The sequence below is a fragment of the Rattus norvegicus genome, chromosome 1, assembly GCF_021556685.1.
Source record: "Rattus norvegicus strain SHRSP/BbbUtx chromosome 1, alternate assembly SHRSP_T2T, whole genome shotgun sequence".
Lineage (NCBI taxonomy): Eukaryota > Metazoa > Chordata > Mammalia > Rodentia > Muridae > Rattus > Rattus norvegicus.
In genome coordinates, this window is record NC_141534.1 from 245,528,098 (window position 1) to 245,544,352 (window position 16,255).

Below are 16,255 nucleotides of genomic sequence, written 5' to 3' on the forward strand. Positions count from 1 at the left end.
TCCTCATTTAAAGAAGGAGTGAAGCATTCACATTTTGATCATCCGTCTTGAGTTTCGTTTGTTCTAGGGATCTAGGGTAATTCAAGCATTTGGGCTAATAGCCACTTATCAATGAGTGCATACCATGTATGTCTTTCTGTGATTGGGTTAGCTCACTCAGGATGATATTTTCCAGTTCCAACCATTTGCCTACGAAATTCATAAACTCGTTGTTTTTGATAGCTGAGTAATATTCCATTGTGTAGATGTACCACATTTTCTGTATCCATTCCTCTGTTGAAGGGCATCTGGGTTCTTTCCATTTTCTGGCTATTATAAATAAGGCTGCGATGAACATAGTGGAGCGCATGTCTCTTTTATATGTTGAAGCATCTTTTGGGTATATGCCCAAGAGAGGTATAGCTGGATCCTCAGGCAGTTCAATGTCCAATTTTCTGAGGAACCTCCAGACTGATTTCCAGAATGGTTTTACCAGTCTGCAATCCCACCAACAATGGAGGAGTGTTCCTCTTTCTCCACATCCTCACCAGCATCTGCTGTCACCTGAGTTTTTGATCTTAGCCATTCTCACTGGTGTGAGGTGAAATCTCAGGGTTGTTTTGATTTGCATTTCCCTTATGACTAAAGATGTTGAACATTTCTTTAGGTGTTTCTCAGCCATTCGGCATTCCTCAGCTGTGAATTCTTTGTTTAGCTCTGAACCCCATTTTTTAATAGGGTTATTTGTTTCCCTGCGGTCTAACTTCTTGAGTTCTTTGTATATTTTGGATATAAGGCCTCTATCTGTTGTAGGATTGGTAAAGATCTTTTCCCAATCTCTTGGTTGCCGTTTTGTCCTAACCACCGTGTCCTTTGCCTTACAGAAGCTTTGCAGTTTTATGAGATCCCATTTGTCGATTCTTGATCTTAGAGCATAAGCCATTGGTGTTTTGTTCAGGAAATTTTTTCCAGTGCCCATGTGTTCCAGATGCTTCCCTAGTTTTTCTTCTATTAGTTTGAGTGTGTCTGGTTTGATGTGGAGGTCCTTGATCCACTTGGACTTAAGCTTTGTACAGGGTGATAAGCATGGATCGATCTGCATTCTTCTACATGTTGCCCTCCAGTTGAACCAGCACCATTTGCTGAAAATGCTATCTTTTTTCCATTGGATGGTTTTGGCTCCTTTGTCAAAAATCAAGTGACCATAGGTGTGTGGGTTCATTTCTGGGTCTTCAATTCTATTCCATTGGTCTATCTGTCTGTCTCTGTACCAATACCATGCAGTTTTTATCACTATTGCTCTGTAATACTGCTTGAGTTCAGGGATAGTGATTCCCCCTGAAGTCCTTTTATTGTTGAGGATAGCTTTAGCTATCCTGGGTTTTTTGTTATTCCAGATGAATTTCAAATTGTTCTGTCTAACTCTTTGAAGAATTGGATTGGTATTTTGATGGGGATTGCATTGAATCTGTAGATTGCTTTTGGTAAAATGGCCATTTTTACTATATTAATCCTGCCAATCCATGAGCATGGGAGATCTTTCCATCTTCTGAGGTCTTCTTCAATTTCCTTCTTCAGTGTCTTGAAGTTCTTATTGTACAGATCTTTTACTTGCTTGGTTAAAGTCACACCGAGGTACTTTATATTATTTGGGTCTATTATGAAGGGTGTCGTTTCTCTAATTTCTTTCTCGGCTTGTTTCTCTTTTGTATAGAGGAAGGCAACTGATTTATTTGAGTTAATTTTATACCCAGCCACTTTGCTGAAGTTGTTTATCAGCTTTAGTAGTTCTCTGGTGGAACTTTTGGGATCACTTAAATATACTATCATGTCATCTGCAAATAGTGATATTTTGACCTCTTCTTTTCCGATCTGTATCCCCTTGATCTCCTTTTGTTGTCTGATTGCTCTGGCTAGAACTTCAAGAACTATATTGAATAAGTAGGGAGAGAGTGGGCAGCCTTGTCTAGTCCCTGATTTTAGTGGGATTGCTTCAAGTTTCTCTCCATTTAGTTTAATGTTAGCAACTGGTTTGCTGTATATGGCTTTTACTATGTTTAGGTATGGGCCTTGAATTCCTATTCTTTCCAGGACTTTTATCATGAAGGGGTGTTGAATTTTGTCAAATGCTTTCTCAGCATCTAATGAAATGATCATGTGGTTCTGTTCTTTCAGTTTGTTTATATAATGGATTACGTTGATGGTTTTCCGTATATTAAACCATCCCTGCATCCCTGGGATGAAGCCTCCTTGATCATGGTGGATGATTGTTTTGATGTGCTCTTGAATTCAGTTTGCCGGAATTTTATTGAGTATTTTTGCGTCGATATTCATAAGGGAAATTGGTCTGAAGTTCTCTTTCTTTGTTGTGTCTTTGTGTGGTTTAGGTATAAGAGTAATTGTGGCTTCGTAGAAGGAATTCGGTAGTGCTCCATCTGTTTCAATTTTGTGGAATAGTTTGGATAATATTGGTATGAGGTCTTCTATGAAGGTTTGATAGAATTGTGCACTAAACCCGTCTGGACCTGGGCTCTTTTTGGTTGGGAGACCTTTAATGACTGCTTCTATTTCCTTAGGAGTTATGGGGTTGTTTAACTGGTTTATCTGTTCCTGATTTAACTTCGATATCTGGTATCTGTCTAGGAAATTGTCCATTTCCTGCAGATTTTCAAGTTTTGTTGAATATAGGTTTTTATAGTAAGATCTGATGATTTTTTGAATTTCCTCTGAATCTGTTGTTATGTCTCCCTTTTCATTTCTGATTTTGTTAATTTGGACGCACTCTCTGTGTCCTCTCGTTAGTCTGGCTAAGGGTTTATCTATCTTGTTGATTTTCTCAAAGAACCAACTTTTGGTTCTGTTGATTCTTTCTATGGTCCTTTTTGTTTCTACTTGGTTGATTTCAGCTCTGAGTTTGATTATTTCCTGCCTTCTACTCCTCCTGTGTGTATTTGCTTCTTTTTGTTCTAGAGCTTTTAGGTGTGCTGTCAAGCTGCTGACATATGCTCTTTCCTGTTTCTTTCTGCAGGCACTCAGCGCTATGAGTTTTCCTCTTAGCACAGCTTTCATTGTGTCCCATAAGTTTGGGTATGTTGTATCTTCATTTTCATTAAATTCTAAAAAGTTTTTAATTTATTTCTTTATTTCTTCCTTGACCAGGTTATCATTGAGTAGAGCATTGTTCAATTTCCACGTATATGTGGGCATTCTTCCCTTATTGTTATTGAAGACCAGTTTTAGGCCGTGGTGGTCTGATAGCACGCATGGGATTATGTCTATCTTTCTGTACCTGTTGAGGCCCGTTTTTTGACCAATTATATGGTCAATTTTGGAGAAAGTACCATGAGGTGCTGAGAAGAAGGTATATCCTTTTGCTTTAGGATAGAATGTTCTATAAATATCCGTTAAGTCCATTTGGCTTATGACTTCGCTTAGTCTGTCAACATCACTGTTTAATTTCTGTTTCCATGATCTGTCCATTGATGAGAGTGGGGTGTTGAAATCTCCCACTATTATTGTGTGAGGTGCAATGTGTGTTTTGAGCTTTAGTAAGGTTTCTTTTACGTATGTAGGTGCCCTTGTATTTGGGGCATAGATATTTAGGATTGAGAGTTCATCTTGGTGGATTTTTCCTTTGATGAATATGAAGTGTCCTTCCTTATCTTTTTTGTGACTTTTAGTTGGAAATTGATTTTATTTGATATTAGAATGGCTTCTCCAGCTTGCTTCTTCTAACCATTTGCTTGGAAAGTTGTTTTCCAGCCTTTCACTCTGAGGTAGTGTCTGTCTTTGTCTCTGAGGTGTGTTTCCTGTAGGCAGCAGAATGCAGGGTCCTCGTTGCGTATCCAGTTTGTTAATCTATGTCTTTTTATTGGGGAGTTAAGGCCATTGATATTGAGAGATATTAAGGAATAGTGGTTATTGCTTCCCGTTATATTCATATTTGGATGTGAGGTTATGTTTGTGTGCTTTCATTCTCTTTGTTTTGTTGCCAAGACGATTAGTTTCTTGCTTCTTCTAGGGTATAGCTTGCCTCCTTATGTTGGGCTTTACCACTTATTATCGTTTGTAGGGCTGGATTTGTAGAAAGATATTGTGTAAATTTGGTTTTGTCATGGAATATCTTGGTTTCTCCATCAATGTTAATTGAGAGTTTTGCTGGATACAGTAACCTGGGCTGGCATTTGTGTTCTCTTAGGGTCTGTATGACATCAGTCCAGGATCTTCTGGCCTTCATAGTTTCTGGCGAGAAGTCTGGTGTGATTCTGATAGGTCTCCCTTTATATGTTACTTGACCTTTTTCCCTTACTGCTTTTAATATTCTTTCTTTATTTTGTGCATTTGGTGTTTTGACAATTATGTGACGGGAGGTGTTTCTTTTCTGGTCCAATCTATTTGGAGTTCTGTAGGCTTCTTGTATGTCTATGGGTATCTCTTTTTTTAGGTTAGGGAAGTTTTCTTCTATGATTTTGTTGAAGATATTTACTGGTCCTTTGAGCTGGGAGTCTTCACTCTCTTCTATACCTATTATCCTTAGGTTTGATCTTCTCATTGAGTCCTGGATTTCCTGTATGTTTTGGACCAGTAGCTTTTTCCACTTTACATTATCTTTGACAGTTGAGTCAATGATTTCTATGGAATCTTCTGCTCCTGAGATTCTCTCTTCCATCTCTTGTATTCTGTTGGTGAAGCTTGTATCCACAGCTCCTTGTCTCTTCTTTTGGTTTTCTATATCCAGGGTTGTTTCCATGTGTTCTTTCTTGATTGCTTCTATTTCCATTTTTAATTCCTTCAACTGTTTGTTTGTGTTTTCCTGGAATTCTTTCAGGGATTTTTTTGTCTCCTCTCTATGTGCTTCTACTTGTTTATTTATGTTTTCCTGGAATTCTTTCAGGGATTTTTGTGTCTCCTCTCTATGGGCTTCTATTTGCTTATTTATGTTTTCCTGGAATTCTTTCAGGGATTTTTGCGATTCTTTCAGGCATTTTTGCGATTCCTCTCTGTAGGCTTCTACTTGTTCTCTAAGGGAGTTCTTCACGTCTTTCTTGAAGTCCTCCAGCATCATGATCAAAAATGATTTTGAAACTAGATCTTGCTTTTCTGGTGTGTTTGGATATTCCATGTTTGTTTTGATGGGAGAATTGGGCTCCGATGGTGCCATGTAGTCTTGGTTTCTGTTGCTTGGGTTCCTGCGCTTGCCTCTCGCCATCAGATTATCTCTAGTGTTACTTTGTTCTGCTATTTCTGACAGTGGCTAGACTGTCCTATAAGCCTGTGTGTCAGGAGTGCTGTAGACCTGTTTTCCTTTCTTTCAGTCAGTTATGGGGACAGAGTGTTCTGCTTTCCGGCGTGTGGTTTTTCCTCTCTACAGGTCTTCAGCTGTTCCTGTGGGCCTGTGTCTTGAGTTCACCAGGCAGCTTTCTTGCAGCAGAAAAGTTGGTCTTACCTGTCGTCCCGAGGCTCAAGTTCACTCGTGGGGTGCTGCTCATGGGCTCTCTGCAGCGGCAGCAACCAGGAAGACTTGTGCCGCCGTTTCCGGGAGCTTCAGTGCACCAGGGTTCCAGATGGTCTTTGGCTTTTTCCTCTGGCGTCCGAGATGTGTGTGCAGAGAGCAGTCTCTTCTGGTTTCCCAGGCTTGTCTGCCTCTCTGAAGGTTCAGCTCTCCCTCCCCCGCGATTTGGGTGCAGAGAACTGTTTATCCGGTCTGTTTCCTTCAGGTTCCAGCGGTGTCTCAGGCAGGGGTCCTGCCGCTCCTGAGCCCTCCCCCACGGGAGCCCAGAGGCCTTATACAGTTTCCTCTTGGGCCAGGGATGTGGGCAGGGGTGAGCAGTGTTGGTGGTCTCTTCCGCTCTGCAGCCTCAGGAGTGCCCACCTGACCAGGCGGTTGGGTCTCTCTCTCACAGGGTCTGGGGGCAGAGCTGGAGGCTCACTTCTTACCCGCTGCTTCCACACTTTTGCTAGAATAATTCTATTTATCATTGGCAAATATTTCCTGTGTGTGTCTCGATTCTGGAGTATAGTGCAATGACAATTCCTTATCGTTTTTCTCACTTTTCAGATAATTTAATAATAATTAAACATTAAAGATTAATAATTTAATATTCTTTCCCCCCTGAATTGCTAACCATACTTCCTTGAGCAACTCTCACTTGAACCGTGTGGTTGAGTCGTTGCCTCTGTGCTTTTTATTATGTGTGTCTGAGTCTTGGCATTTTGAATCCCAATACTTTTTATATAGTAAATATTTGGAATTATAATTCACTTTAAGTAGCTCGCTTTTTTTTTAAAGCTGAGAGCATGACTTAATAAAAGGCATTTGGTTTCCAAAAGCAAAGCTTTGCTTCAGGATTGGAGTTCACTCTAGTTTCAGTGACTGAGGGAATACACCAAACCAAATATGTTCAATTCAGCTCTAACATCACGTAGACAACTGCTCTAGTACATGAGGAATGAGTAAATCCACAAATTCTCTCTATACTTATTTCCCACGGTTATGTTTTCATCACTGTTCACACATACATTATCTCGCACCACGGCCTAACATACTCCAGTGTTTTCTGATACCGTTTAATAAAAACCAGAAGCAAGCATAATTCTGTCGCTCTGGTTTTTATTAGGAACAAGGCAGTCATTATTTGACTTGGGAAAAATAGAGGCAGCATTTCAAGTTTGGAAAAGTCCCAAACTAAAAGTATAATATTTTACAGTGTGGGAGCAGGGACACACTGCAGCTTGTTTGTACAGAAGAAGAAACGAGTTTGTCTGCAGTTAGACTTTTCTTTTTTATGTAGTCGAGTAAATGTCAGTCATGTGTCGAGGTAAAGGTAGGGACACTGAACCAATAGCAAAGTGCTATCCTTTGAAGGATCAAGGGATGAACTCGTCAAGGTCTCAGCACGGATTCACAGCTAAAGCTCTGACTTTGGACTTAGACACACCTAGATCTAAACGCATCGCTGATCTATAAAGGTATGGCTTTGCCTTTCAAGTCTCTAAAATGGGAGCGATCATTGTGTTTGTGTGATGAGTTGCTTCCCAAGAGAGACAAATGTAGCTATGTCCAAAGCGGAACTGTCCTTATTTTCAAAGATACAACTGGCGTTGAAAAATAAAAATGACTCAATCCAGGCATGGCATGACATATATGTAAAATTAGCCTTCAACAGGCAGGAGGCTGGCACAAGGTGGAGGGCATCCTGGGCCATGCAATTAGATCAGGTCTCAAGTAATATACAATGAAATAAAAGTCTGTTAAAAACCACAAATGAAATAAGATGTAGAACTGTTCCACAGTTCCCTTGAGGCATCCAGGCAATAGAAATAAGATAGGGAGTCCTGGAAATAGAGCATTTAGTCTGTCAAATAATGTGATTGTTGAAGGAACCAGTTGAGGGGGATGAGACTCTAGTCAGTATAACAAAGTTTGCCAGCTACTACGGCCTGACAGCCATTGTTGTGAAGAACACTGTATCTCTAAGCTAAGCCCACTCCTCACTCCTCTTAAGATCCAGTGTAGCTGACAAACCCTGACTAGTACATGTATGACACAACCAAATTTGTGTGCAGTTTTCTATCACACCCTTTTGAATGATCATGTTTTCTGAATTCTGTGACTTTGTTTCTTTTTGTCCATCAGGTTGTTTTTTATCCTTTCTTCTCAATGATCTTCAAATCTCCAATCTTCCTCTCTGCTCCCTTTACAATCTACTCTCCTTTCCACATCAATAATACAATGATTATCAATAACCAATAATAACAATAATATTTAATGTGAACCTCTTTTGAGTTTGTTCAGCACTACCTGGCATTTTGTTTATGACAGCTACATGGTTCGCTTTAGACTATAGCTGTTGCAATGATCTTGTTGCTTTGAACTTTAGCAAGCCATTGAGGAAAGGTTGCCCAATTTGTCATTATTTCTCCCATGGTACTACTCTCAACACGACAGATAGATACTAGATTCATAGTAACTGATAGGAACGTTACATCACAAATGTATTTCTGAGTGAGGACGAATGTGATCTATCAAGATGGTTTTTTTAGGATTACACAATGCTAATAGCCCCATTAAATTTTTATTTAGCTGCCCATAGAGGCATTGCTGGAGTGGCTTCTCTGTCACATGTGTATCAATACATGGTAGAGGAGAGATGATATATCTAAGCTTAGTGTTATGACTTATGAACATCTGAATGATTAGAAGCCTAACATTCCCCAAAAGTCTGCCTGAGATGACCACAAGTCCTGCACTGCATAAGTCTGGATGGACTCTGAGGGTGGGGAGCCAGCTTTAGATGAGATAAACCCTTTCTGGAACTATGCAGCCTGTTGGACAAGAGGAGACTAGAAGTACCACACCCAGGACCTTGGGCCGCAGGAACAAGCAAGCATGATATAGACAACTCCTGTGTGGGCCCACATAGTCAGGCCCTGATAAAGAATGAGCACCAGATGACCACCAGCCTGGCGTCATGGGGTCTGGTCAGGGAGTTAGCCTGAGATGATCAATCTTGTGTTGTGTAATCCTGGAGGGGCAGACCATGCCCAAGATGCCCCCTGCCCAGTGCCATAATGCACAAGCAAGGCATAGCACTGCCAAGACCACTCCTGAGATGACCCCTGACAGTCAGAGACCCTAACGTACCACTCAGAGGAACAATTAATTGGTGGAGAAATGGAAGAGAAAGAGAAACAGAAGGATGTGGGCACAATGGAGAGAGGTAGAACTGAAGACTTAAGGGTAGTGAGGAATAGCTGATGTGAGTATCTGATGATGCCAACTAGCACCATGGTGGGGTCTGGTCTGTGCTGTCTCAGGGGTCACATCTGGATCCATGGCACTGCAGTGGCAGGGGTCTGTAAGCACCAAGTGTGGGTAGACATCCATGATCTGGGCTGCCTGGGGGTATGTTGATGTCTATAGGCTGTGTAGAACAGGCCTCAGCCCTCGCCTGGATCTGAGAGATGGCCCTGAGGTTATGAGAAGAGGAGAGCTGATCCTGCCCCTTGCCAGCTGTAGTACTCAAGAGAGCAGGCCAGAATATCATCCAGGAAGCAAAGTAGAGCTGGCCCTTGTTTGCTGGAGTTGTGGGTGAGTTGTCCCCAACGTTATGCGCGTGGGAGTCCTGGCCTTGCCACTCATATCCTGTGCAATGGCATGGAAAAAGGAGAGACACCTTTTCCCCCTCTTGCCCCTGCCACCTGTGGCAGGAGGGAGAACTGGCCCTGGGGTCAGGAGAGCAAGTGAGCTGCCCCTGCCCATCACCAGCTGTAGCACTTGCCAGAGCAGGTTGCGTAGCTCACCTGGGCAGCAGAATAGAGCTGTCCCTGGTGGCAAGGTTATGAACATGGGGAAGCCTGCCTTGCTTCTTGTCTGCTGTGTGGTGGCATCAGTAAGGGAGAAAGAGAACCCCTCTCCTCCCTCTTGCCCTTACCACCTCCCTCAGGAGGGAGAGCTGGCCCAACACGGTCATGAGAGGAGGAGAAATAATCCTGTCCCTCACTTGCTACAGCACTTGGGAGAAAGGGCGGCTCTGCATCTCATCTGGGGAGCACAATAGAATGACTCTGATGGCATTGGCACAAGCGAGCCAGCCCTGAGGGTATGAGTGTGGGAGAGCTAGCCCCACAACTTGTGTGTTAAGTCATGACATGCCCTCCCCCTCTCCTTGCCCTTTGAGGCCTAAGAGAGGCAGGAGAGCTGGCCCTGGGGTTGTGAGCACAGGAGAGCTGTCCTAGCCACTCACCTGCTGTAGCACTTGGGAAAACAGGCCCTGTACCTCATCTGGGCAGTTCAGTAGAAATGGCTCTAGACATGGAGACTGCAGATGAACAGGCACCGAAGGCTTGAGTGCCAGGAAGCTGACCCTGACTATTTCCTGTTGCAAGTCACACAGACAAGTAAAACATGCCCTCCTCTTTGTTGAGGAACCTTGTTGTTAAGGTAGCAGTTCCTATGATCGATGGCTTTCTGAGTTCAACACAAAATGAGGGACTCCCTTTCTCAGCCATACTTTCAGGTCTCTGCCTGTCTTTTTCTGGAGAATGTTCCTGAACACAAGCAGCTGGCCTTGTCTGAAGAGTGATTGTATAGAGTTCTCTGCAAGGTTGCACAACTCAGCACACAAATCCCATGCTGACTTCCTGCCCACATGATAATTAGGTGCTGTCCTATAACCAATCAGTCCTTTTTGCTCACTTGATACCACAGCCGACCCCTAAAAAAGTCCGTATGTATCCTATCCCTGAAATATCATGTAGATTCGTCTCATTGTAGCAGTCTGGAGGTCATTCTGTCCATAACCACAGCCAACTGAATCCTGCTCTCCTACTCTGCTTCCTTTCTCCCCTCAGGCTGGTGGTCTCGCCTCCGTTATCACTTGCCACCTTCCTTAGGTGGGAGAGCTTGCCCCACTGAGGTCATGAGAGGATGAGAGATGGTTCTGCCCCTCACTTCAGAGAGCAGGCTCTGCATATTGCAGGGGTTGTTGATGAGCGGTCCTGATGGTGTGGGTGCAGGAGAGCTGGCAAACTGAACATCTCAGGTAACTTGCAGGCCCAGATCTGGGACTTTGAATTGGCCCACCTCATCCTCTACCCCATTGATGAACTACTGGAGTACATGAAGAGGCCAGTTCTACAGATCCACAACTGTGGGATCTCCATGACGTAGGACAGAAACAGGATATTGGAGAGGAGTCCCAGTGGGGTTCCAATATTGATAGTGTAAAGAAGCCGGAGGCCTCTTAGCAGACCATTGCAATATTTACAAGCATTGCAGTGTGGACAAAAGGTAGGACACACTGTGTCACACTACAGCTTCCACAACAAAACTTCCCAGTTTTGAAAGTCCTGTGTATGTTACCTATGGAACTGTCAGGCTACAACACACCATAGGGACCACAGGAACCGCTCTAGGCTCTGGAGGACAGATGCTGCCTATAAATTCATGTTTGGTAATAAAGGAGGCAGGCTGGGAAGTCAGACTCATTAGCTGGCTGAAGCAATGCACTAATGCAGAATAAAACATTCTACGGCCTGCCATTTATTACCCCCTGGGCTGGCATAAAGCTATTGTTGAGTTACTGGCTGCAGCATGGATGCTGAAGAAACAACGTAGCATAATGTATATTATATACCAAGGCAGGCTTATGCGCCCTGAGTCTGAAGACAGCTGCCTCCATTCCACTCATTCCTTTCACTTAACCTGGTGTTAGGAATAGGGCATAAAGTCTAATAAATCATTTGAATCTCTTCAGTTTCTTTAGAGTGGTGCAATCTCTTTGGCTTAAAATCACTTTGATTACTCTCAGTACAGCCTGGGTGGGGGTGCGAAACTCCAAAACACTTAGCCCAATATTCCTTCATTCTCTTGAGATTCATCTTTGTAAAAGTAGGTGTCGTAAAAACTTGACTTTAAATAATATAATGATACCTCAGGATTTTAATATTTAATCGCAATAGTTCCTGTAAACAAGGAAAGAATGTTGGACTGTGAACAATAATGGCCATTCGAATTTTCTTTCCATTTTACCTGAATTTACATCATCAGCATGGAAAGATTTGGAACATTTTCTGGGAACATAAGATTTCTTTTTGCAGTTTTTGCAGCTAAAGTGCAAACCTGACTCATAGCGACTCCCATCCTGGGAGTTGTAGGGATATCAGAAGAAAACCACTGAACTCCCCAGAGTCAGCCTAAAACCACAGAACCATTGCAAACGATTTGATCTACTTTATCTACACTGTTTATGTGCTTTCTGATTGTACATTACAGAATCTCTCAGAAGCTCAGTTTACCAATCTTTAGCATGTGAATAGAATGGTGAAGATTTTAAAGGTGCTAATGGAAAGAGTGCCTAACGTAAAGTCTGATACTCATTAAGTTATCAACAAGTGATAGTGGCTAACTGCTCATCTCATCTTTGTCACCCTCACCTCTACCTGCACCTAAGGGAGTATATGGAGAATGTGCATAGTCATCAAGAGGGAGAGCACACTTCAGTGGTCAACGTCTGATTACTACAAGATAATCAGCTCAGGATTGTTTGTTTGTTTCCTTGTAAGAAACACAAATCCAGTTCAATTTACTTGAGGCAAAACCAGGATGCTTCTGGAAAGAGAAAGCATAGCTCACATGAAGCACTATAGAGAGAGCATGTACACCAGGTAATCAAACAGAGGGCTTGAAGGTCACCAAATCCATCTGCCTGTCTCTCATCTCTGCCTGATGGTCTCATTTTCTCCTGTTATCAGGTAACCTTTACTTTGCAGCATATATCACGGCTACTGGCATTTATGAGGGATTTAGTCTAATAACTTAAAAACAAATGAGAAAACAGAATTTTTCTCTCAGTTTCTCCTCCAATTGTCTGTGTAGGACTTGGCCTGAGTCAGATACTCTCTCGGGCCAATAACCATGAACACAGACTCTACTATTACCCTATCTTGGGCTATGTATCCATTTGTGTGGCCTGAAGCAGGCATGTCATATGGGTTCGGGGTACAGGAAGGGTTAAGAGTGGGATTTCTACAGCTCATGTTGACCTTTTGGGTAAGCAGAGAGGCAATTGTTTGAGTACCACAGAAAAGAGCGTTACCCAAAGTCAGCTAGCCACTGTTTGAAATTAGCTGGTGATAACCCTCATGATGAGATATTTGTTAAGCTTGTTTAAAAGCTTAATCTCATCTATTTATTGTAAAATAAACTTAGACAAAAGGGTTCGAATACCATTTTATTAAATGGCCACCATCATCTGGGAGGGAGTATCCTTATTAGAAGCTTTGCTTGAAGAAGAGGGTGCAATAAAAGACAAGGAGAGGCATGGAGATTGCTCTGGGACTGGATTCTCTCCCGAAGAAAAACTGTGTGACCATAAAGATTTTATGTACACATGAGAGGTATTGACCACTGTAGTAATTCTAAGAATGGCTAAGTGGAACCTGAGAAAAACTTTAATACGTGTTCTTAAACACTTCATCCTCTCTTCTTCATCACCCAACAAGGGTAGTAGAAAAGAAAGGTGAATAGGAAGCAGTGGTCATGGACCTGTTTAGAAATAATTCTATAGGGCTATTCCAATCTTCATTGCCAGCAGTCCAGCCTACTCGGCCGCCACCACTCAGGAATCAGCAAGAACAGTTTGATCCAGAAGAAATCGCAACTCATCCAAAGCAGTGGAAGCAGCAAGAAGCTGCCAGAATATCACAAGAAGTTCTTTGGCGAGTTACTCTTTACCAAGTCACAAGGAGCAAAAATCAGTAGCATCATGTAAGGTGAACCAATGCCAAAGCCTTGTTAGTGAAGACTAGAAAAGTGGAACAAGGTGAACCCAAGCCAGAGTCTCCTCTCACTGTCTGTGACGTCATACTCATATTCTGTCTAAACAGTGTATGCTCTCAGGTTTCTGCTTTAGCAAAGCTCTTTCACCTGTCTGCCCCAGAAAAACATGACATAACTGAGTTTCCAAAGAAATCAGAAATTTCCACTTCACTTGGTGGTTTGCTTAAGGAGGGCTTCCACTGTTTTCTTTGATTAGGGGTAATTTAAATAGAAAGTTTGAGAAGCTCCAGGGAGTATTTTTGCCTGGACTGCAGTTATATCGTCTATAGGAGACAACACCACAGTCTTCAGTTATTCAGCTAATTTATAAGGTGAGAAGGAACCTGGCCCTCAGGACTTTTCAGGCCATTTCCCTTAGTTTTCTAGGAATTCTAGAAAAAATGTAACTTTTTATGTTTTAAAATTTAATATATATTGTATATATATAATATATATTCATTTTTAGGATTTCTATTTCTGCACAAAATATCATGACCAAGAAGCAAGTTGGGGAGGAAAGGGTTTATTCCGCTTACGCTTCCACATTGCTGTTCATCACCAAAGGAAATCAGGACTGGAACTCATGCAGGCCAGGAAGCAGGAGCTGATGCAGAGGCCATGGAGAGATGTCACTTACTGGCTTGCTTCCCCTGGCTTGCTCAGCTTGCTTTCTTATAGAACCCAGGACGACCAGCCCAGGGATAGTACCACCCACAAGAGCCCCTCCCACCATTGATTACTAATTGAGAAAATGCCTTACAACTGGGTCTCATGGAGGCATTTCCTCAAGGGAGGCTCCTTTCTCTGTGATAACTCCAGCTTGTGTCAAGTTGACACACAAAACTAACTAGGAGATATATATGTGTGTATATCATATCTATATCTCTATCTCTATCTCTATCTCTATCTCTATCTCTCTATCTCTATATCTATATCATCTATATCTATATCTATATCTATATCTATATCTATATCTATATCTATATCTATATCTATATCTATATCTATATCTATACCTATACCTATATCTTGTTTTATTCCTTTATATGTTTTTTTTGGTATTCTTGTTCCCCTTTTAAAGAAGGAGTGAAGCATTCACATTTTGATCATCCGTCTTGAGTTTCATGTGTTCTATGCATCTAGGGTAATTCAAGCATTTGGGCTAATATCCACTTATCAGTGAGTGCATACCATGTGTGTTTTTCTGTGATTGGGTTACCTCACTCAGGATGATATTTTCCAGTTCCAACCATTTGCCTACGAATTTCATAAAGCCATTGTTTTTGATAGCTGAGTAATATTCCATTGTGTAGATGTACCACATTTTCTGTATCCATTCCTCTGTTGAAGGGCATCTGGGTTCTTTCCAGCTTCTGGCTATTATAAATAAGGCTGCCATGAACATAGTGGAGCATGTGTCTTTTTTATTATATGTTCTTTTTGCTTTTCCATTTTTCAATTCTCTTGAGATAGATTCTTACAATATAGCCTAGGGTAGACTTGAACTCATGATACCCCTGCCCTAGCCTCCTGAGTACCAAGATTATAGACAGGTACCACAACACCTGACTTCTTTAATGTATTCTTTTAAAATATTTATGGTCGGGAAGAGGTAGCTCAGTTAGGAAGTGTATGCTGTGCAAGTATGAAGACACAAGTTCACATCCCAGGAACTCATGTATAAGATTTGAGTATGACAACATGTGCTGGAATGTTCAGTATTGGGGGGGCAGAGATGGGAGACTTCCTCAGGAACACTGGTCAGGCAGTCTTGTCATTCAGTGAACTCCAGCTTTAGTGAGACATTTTGCCTCAAAAATTATGCAATAGAGTGGTGTGAAATCCACCTGATATTAGCATCTGGCCTCCACGCACAGTTGGACGCATGCATGCATACACACACACACACACACACACACACACACACACACATACACACACACACACACACACACACATACACACACACAATTTCAGCCACACATAATAAAACCATCCCAAATTTATATAAATTACTTACTCTATTTAATACTGAAACTTATTTTAAGCTGTCGGAAAGTATTTTTTATAGAGGATTTACTCCTATTTATACATAAAAACATGATTAATTTATTCCTAGTTGGTCATATTATTTTATATTTTTATACAACATAACCATATGCTTATATATACTCAATGAGATTTTTGTTATATAAATTACTTTTTCTCATTTCCATTATATATACCTAAAGTGCATATTTTACTTATGTTTATTATTGCTAGGTGAGTATCTCTAGTTCATAAGACCTTGAGTTATCCATATGATATTTAAATACTATCTCTTGGTTTCCTAACATGACCCATATTAAGTTATTATTTCTTCCTCCTTTCTTCTTTTCTGCTCACTGATTTCTTATTGGACTATTAGATATTTATTATCTGCAATGAACATCTCTTATTTGATTTCTCATTTTCAAGTGATATTATTTCATTATTTCCCAGGAAACTGCAACCTTACTCTATTTTGTATTTTCCATTCTTCATTGACAGTCAATTTAATGACATCTATGCTATAACAACATATGATATTTATTCATAATTTTGTCAAACCATATATTTAAATATATATTTATATATAGGTTTTATATATATTATATATATTTATAAGGTTTTATTATATATATGTGTGTGTGTGTGTATGTGGGTGTGTGTTTGTGTGTGTTAATGTTTTCCTTAAAAAAACCCAAATACATTTGAGATATTATCTTGCCAAATAGACCAGACTGGTTTCAAACTCACAGAGATCCATTTGCCTCTCTATTCTGAATGCTGGAATTAAATGCTTGTGCCACCAGGCCCAGAAAAACACTTAATAGTTTTAAATACCTTGTGAGACTAGCCCAAATAGATTATTGATACTATTGTATGGCCATGAACATTTTCCATCCCATAAACTTGGAAATAAATCAAGGAAAG

At 41.2% G+C, this 16,255-nt stretch overlaps 1 non-coding gene across 1 annotated transcript; it reads left to right on the forward strand.

Annotated features, from left to right (window-relative positions):
* The first annotated feature begins 8,061 nt into the window (after positions 1–8,061).
* Positions 8,062–8,191, forward strand: LOC120100445 (small nucleolar RNA SNORA17). The gene has a single exon (XR_015655992.1). It is a non-coding gene; the product is annotated as a small nucleolar RNA SNORA17 (small nucleolar RNA).
* The last annotated feature ends 8,064 nt before the right edge of the window (positions 8,192–16,255 follow it).